This window comes from Ovis aries, chromosome 15, assembly GCF_016772045.2.
Source record: "Ovis aries strain OAR_USU_Benz2616 breed Rambouillet chromosome 15, ARS-UI_Ramb_v3.0, whole genome shotgun sequence".
NCBI lineage: Eukaryota > Metazoa > Chordata > Mammalia > Artiodactyla > Bovidae > Ovis > Ovis aries.
The window spans coordinates 36,583,782-36,590,526 of NC_056068.1; positions in this window are offsets into that span (position 1 = coordinate 36,583,782).

Below are 6,745 nucleotides of genomic sequence, written 5' to 3' on the forward strand. Positions count from 1 at the left end.
CTGTGAGATTCATGGAAAGGACTTAACAAGTACTCTAGAATACAGGTTTTGGGTAACTTCCAGCTCATACTACTGAACTGAGTAAGAAAGTACAGAACTCTAGGGAAACAAAGAAATAAAAACTGATGGCTTCATAAAACCACTAACAGATGATCAAGATTAACAAGACTTAATTATATGGGACTGAATGAACTGGTGAGGATGATCATAAATTTTACAAGTTTTTGTTTAAAATATTGATGGTTCTTTAATCATTTATTTTCCAAAAATAAGGATATCTTTTAAGCTAAATATGACTTACAACAATTTGGTAAATTATACCTTTGTAAGCAAAATTGAAACATTTATCTTTTTGTCCTTACTGATCTCTCCAGAATTAGGGATCTCTTAGTGAATATTCTTAATTTTATGGCCATAGAGTTATTTGCATAAGTTCAAAATGAATCTACTCTACCTGTAACTGAGAACATTTTGAAACATTGGTGGTATTACCAAGGCTTTGACTAGAGAAAGAGAAATGCATAGACTCAGATATGACCAGAGCACTTTATGGAACTAAGGTTGACTTTATGGACTCAAGAAAGCTCCTTGAAAAAATCAGCCTGGTATTCATAGGATTCCCAGAAGCCTTACCAGGAGGTCCCTTCCTGACAGGCACAGGAGACTAAGGATAGTTTGGAGACCTTAAGAAGAGAAGAATTTACCCAAATCTGTAGGTACTGTCTGATGTCAATACCTTAGTTTGGCTTCTCTGCTTAGCCTCTGAAGGCTTTTACAAATTCAGTCTGAAATTTCTTATGAAAAGCTCTAGCAAAGCAGACTTAAAAAAAGTCTATGCGGCCAATCACTATTTTTGCTACACTTCATGGTATCTGGTCCCATCACTTCATGGGAAATAGATGGAGAAACAGTGGAAACAGTGTCAGACTTTATTTTGGGGGCTCCAGAATCACTTCAGATGGTGATTGCAGCCATGAAATTTAAAGACGCTTACTCCTTGGAAGGAAAGTTATGACCAACCTAGATAGTATATTGAAACGCAGAGATATAACTTTGCCAACAAAGTTCTATCTAGTCAAGGCTGTGGTTTTTTCAGTGGTCATGGATGCAACAGTTGGACTATGAAGAAAGCTGAGCGCCGAAAAATTGATGCTTTTGAACTGTGGTGTTGGAGAAGACTCTGGAGAGTCCCTTGGACTGCAAGGAGATCCAACCAGTCCATCCGAAAGGAGATCAGTCCTGAGTGTTCATTGGAAGGACTGATGCTAAAGCTGAAACTCCAATACTTTGGCCACCTCATGCGAAGAGGTGACTCATTGGAAAAGACCCTGATGCTGGGAGGGATTGGGGGCAGGAGGAGAAGGGGACGACAGAGGATGAGATGGCTGGATGGCATCACTGACTCAATGGACATGAGTTTGAATGAACTCTGGGAGCTGGTGATGGACAGAGAGGCCTGGTGTGCTGTGATTCATGGGGTAACAAAGAGTCAGATATGACTGAGTGACTGAACTGAACTGAACTAATGCAAGTAACCAAATTAAGTTTAGTGAGACTATACATACTTTACCAAAAAAAAAAATTACTTTGATTATCTCTGATAGAAATGCAGAGAGAAAAAAATTATATTATGTAGGTATTAAATTCTAGTGTTATTAATTGTCATTGAGGTTTTGTTTTCTACCTGTAAATCAGATTGGATAGTGAATTCTTCTTGTTTCCTCTGGTATTTGGCTACAACTTTCCAAACTAATGTTTCCAATCTTTTTCCTACCCTTCTGAATTGGAACCATTGAGAACTGAAACTTCCCTTTTCCTGAAGCCATGCAAGCTAAACTAACTGGGTCTTGAGATAAACTTCAGAGAATCACCACAATAGCTCGTGTACAGACAATGTTTATACCTATTGTGTATGAGCCATTCAGAAAGATCATCAGAGACAATCTGCAAACCAGGAAAGTCTATCAGATTGCTACTGCCTGCCCTCACTCCATCGGAAGATGCTTCAAACCCAACATCTAGACATCTTGACTGGCTGACTTCAGAACTCAGAAACTGGGATTATAATCTGCTCTAATCTGCTCTAATCATTAACCATTTCTTACCTTGGTTGTTTCCACAGAAATGCCTTTAATTAAATAATTTGATGCAAATACTTGCACCGTATAAGCCTAACTTTGGAGATCCATCTGTATCCGTACCTCCTGAAATGAAACACAAATTTTAACTAAGTTGACCTATTCTCAGTATGAAAGACTAATTTGATGAGATATGGAATAATCTACCAACACAGGACAGTTTGAAACCTACATAAACCAGATGGCCCAGCATGTTAAAATATTTCACAATAAAGGCTATCTCAAATAAACACATTGCCAGCCACAGGACTAGATAATGAGTCAGACTGCCTCCACCAAATTAAGCTCTTTTGTTTTAGAGATCTTGGTTGATTTCAATAACTATTTGGGCCACTTGTTTTTTATTCTCTTCTCATTCTTTAAATTGCCATTCTTACGTTTTAAATTCACCTATAAACAGTGAGTCCGAGAAACTGCAAGCCCCCACCCTCAACCCCGATAAAAGCAGACCCCCAGACATGCATACTGTCTCCCTCTCCCTCTCCCCATGACCTCAGTGTGTGGCCCCAGGTGTGCTCTTTAATTTCTAAGTCTCATAAGTAATAAACCTTTATTTTTGTCAGTTTCTTGATGGTTACTGCTTAAGGGCATCTTGCAATTATAATAAAAACCACAAGGGCTGGTCCGTGAGGTTGTGAGACTGGCGCAACAGCCGTGTGGGTGGGCTTTGCTGAGTTCAACATCTAGGAAGGAAGCAGAGCATGAGAAATATTTTTCGAGGCTGATCCTCTTATCCTGCCCCTACTTTCACTGGAAGGGTGGTGCATCCTTCCCAACTTCCAGGAGGTGGGGAAAGAATCCAAAGATAGTAAACGAAATCTCCTTTAAGGGCCAGACTTGACCCTGTTGCTGCTGTAGGGGTTGTCTTAGGGGTTAGTCCTACCTGAAAACTGGCCTGCCCCCTTATCAAATGAATTTCCAAGTAAAAACACTACTTTTCCATGATTTCCTTTCTCTCTGATTCTACCTTCTTGATGTCCTCATTCTTGCTGCTGGTCAAAGGGCTTTTTGAGCTGTGTCTGACGGAGTCTGACCTATCTGAGAAGGATGATTGAAAGAATTTAACAAAGGGACTATTTACAAAGGAGTAGACAGGGTCAAGGCAACTAACAAGAGATGCTGAAGCACCCTGAGGCTAGCAATTTGGATTGCTGTTATTACTCTTGGGTAAGGGGCAAGTGGAGACAGCAGTTACCAGACCTGGGGAGGGCTATAGCTATAGGAGAGACTTCCTGATAGAGGTGAAACCTTCAGTAGAAAAACATGGAAGGAAGGAGCTGGGGGAATAAGTACTTCAACTTCTCTCTACTTCTACCTTCCAATCTACTGATAAAGGCTCCCATTAGCTGAACTCAGTTGGAAGACAAAGGGTCGGGGAATCTAGGTAATGGGTCTGTAAAGTTCAATTTCTCAGGGTAGAGAGCAGGGTAAGAAAGGTAGACAGAGGAAAAAAAAATACCTGGTAAATATGCTTTTCTGGGTTTCCGCTCTTGATGCTTCTGATGAACCTCTTTCCATGAACTCACATCACAACCATCATTCCCTGTGGTTACTCCCATTGGCAGTGACTACTGACCTCTGATTGCTACTCTAGGGTCTGTCACTTGCTCACCCATTGAGTCAACCGTTCAAGAAATTTCAAACACTTACTTTAAACCAGTTTTAGATACTCTAGATCCAGTAGTGAACAGAACCAAGTAACTGCCCTCATGGAATTTACATTCTAGTGAAAACTGACCATAAAGAAGTTTACAAAGAACTATATTAGAGAACACCAGCTGAGAAAAGGAGGCAGGGCAAGAGGGTAAAGTGTGATGGGAGCTGATATTTTTAGATAGAGTTATCAGGAAAGTCCCTTCAGAGGAGGAGACATGCCTAGCCACTATGTACCATGCACATAGGGGTGCAATGCATACATCATCTCTGTCACTCAGGAACTTTCCACACCTTTAGGAACCAGGCATTGCATTTAAAAAATTGAAAGGAGGGGATTCCCTGGCAGCCCAGTGGTTAGGACTCTGTGCTTTCATTGTTACGGTCCCAGTTGTTATATATATATTTTAATGTTTATTTATTTTTGACTGTGTGGTGTCTTAGTTGAGGCAGGCAAGATCTTTATTAAAGAACGCAGGCTTCTCTTTAGCTGTGGTACACAAGCTAAGTTGTCCAGCAGCATGTGGGATCTTAGTTCCCTGACAAGTGATTGAACTCGCATCTCCTAACCACTGGACTGCCAGGCAAGTCCCTGGACCCAGTTTTGATCCCTAGTCTGGGAGCTAAGATCCCACAAGTGTGGCCAAAAAAATAGGAAAATTTTTTTTAAAAAATTAAAAATCAAAAGGAAGCTAAGCTCCCACAAGTGTGGCAAAAAAAAAAAAGTTTAAAAAATTTTAAAATTGAAAGGACAAAAGACAGTTAGCAATTCGAAAGGAAAGTTTTACAAGTTAAGAAAATGAGGTACTCTTTGAAACCTTAGAGTTCAAAGGAAGAAGTCACCACTCTAGAGAGATCAAGGGAGGCTTCCTGGAGGAGGAAGTGCCTTGAAGTTCCAGGATAGATGGGGTCATTGACACAGAGAGGATGTGTGGGGAGGAGGGAGGCCAGTGTGGGCAAAGTTACAGACGTGACAGTGAGTTAGTGACGATGGGGGAAAATGTGAGAGAACGAATGAGTTTTACAGGCTGCAGGCAAGGATTCTACATATGCTTTGAATTACCCTTCAGTCAACTGGCATCAAAATGTGTTAGAGTAATGGCAAGTTTAGTAGCAGGGTCAGGCCTAGGTTGAAACGTTCTCTCTGCCCATAACAAACTGTGTAACTTCATGCAAGTTTCTCAACTTCCTTGAATTTCAGTTTGCTCATCACTAAAGTGGGGGTGGTGGGGGTAGGCCTTATTGAGATGATTAGAAGTGAAATAGTACTCTTGCCTGGAAAATCCCATGGACGGAGGAGCCTAGTAGGCTGCAGTCCATGGGGTCGCTAAGAGTCAGACAAAACTGAGTGACTTCACTTTGACTTTTCACTTTCATGCATTGGAGAAGGAAATGGCAACCCACTCCAGTATTCTTGCCTAGAGAATCCCAGGGACGGGGGAGCCCGGTGGGCTGCCGTCTATGGGGTCACACAGAGTTGGACACGACTGAAGCGACGCAGCAGCAGTAGCAGCAGCAGCAGGCACTAAATGTCTATTATGCTTCTCTTTCTTGGCCTAAGAAATGAACAATAAAAGATAAGCTGTTTGTCTGGAGCAAAAAGAACAATTAAGTTTCAGGTAACAAGTCCACTTTGATGTAATGAAAAACACAGGCTCTGGGGTCAGATGGCCTGGATTCTAAACTGGGCTCCCCTATTTACCAACAGAATGAACAGGGGTAAAACTGTAAGTATTTTCTCTGGGCCTCAGTTTTTTAATCTGTAAAATAGGATACTTGTTGTAACTATTATGCCCTGTTATAAAGAGTCAACAGCATGATTAAAAGCTTAGCATGGTCCCTGGCACTATAAGTGTAGCTATCTATCATGTCTTTATTTGATTAACTGTCATTATTGACTCAGAACCATCCATGAGGTGCTCTGATTCCCATCTGTTTCTGGAAGAAAGCTTCTACTCTGAGGCTAGAGGTGGTGGCTGTGAGGAGGATGGTATATGTCCACCTCCCTTTGGTGAGATGTGAGAAGGACCCTCTTACATGCAGGAAAGAAAAGAATGTGTGTCAGTGCAGTGTGTGGCAAGCCAGTGTGCCAGCCAGTGCACAAGTAGCTTCACTCTTGCCTTAGCGCTTACCAAGCCAATGAATTACAGAGCTGGCTGCACCCATGGACAACCATGTATTGACACCATATTAACACTTGACATATTAACGTATTAACATATTGACACATATGAACACATCTCTCAACAGAGAGATGTGAGAGTTAGGTCCAACGAAGGGTAGTGACAAATGACCTCTAATTTTATCCAGTCCTGGGGTTGTAGGATATGGTGAAAGTGTGTGGCAGAATTACAGTCAGATACAGATCCACTGAACATCTGGGCTATTCTTTTTTCCACCAGCATCTTCCCTTTGCTCCTTCCAAAATGCCCTGCAGTTTTGGGACACCCTTCCTGAAAATAGCTACCTCAAATGCAATACTGCCTTCAGGTTCCACAAGATTCTTTCCAGCAGAGAGGACCTGGAAGACCAGGAGCTGTTGAGGAGGAGATGGGGCAAGAAATTCAAGCAAGGAACAAGGAGCAAGGAGGCGCTGGAGATCCCCTTTCAGCCTACAGGTCTCCAATCCAAGAATCAGGCCAGGGAAGGGGCTGAGGAGAATTTTTAATTAGTATGAGCTTGAAAAAACCAAATGATCTTATCTTGATTGCCTTGTACTCTTTAATTCTCACCATCATAAAATTTTGGAACCAAAATTGATAACTGAAGGAAGAGGGGAAGGAGAAAGAATAACTGGTGCCACCACCGTGAAAGCTGCTGAAGATAAGAGTCAAGAGAGTGGATGAACAAAATACAAGAGAATTGCCCGAGGCATCCCTTCAATGAAGGGCCTGGTACGCTGATTGCTGGGAGCGTCATCAGCAGGCAGTCTTCAGAGACTGCTTCAGTTACGG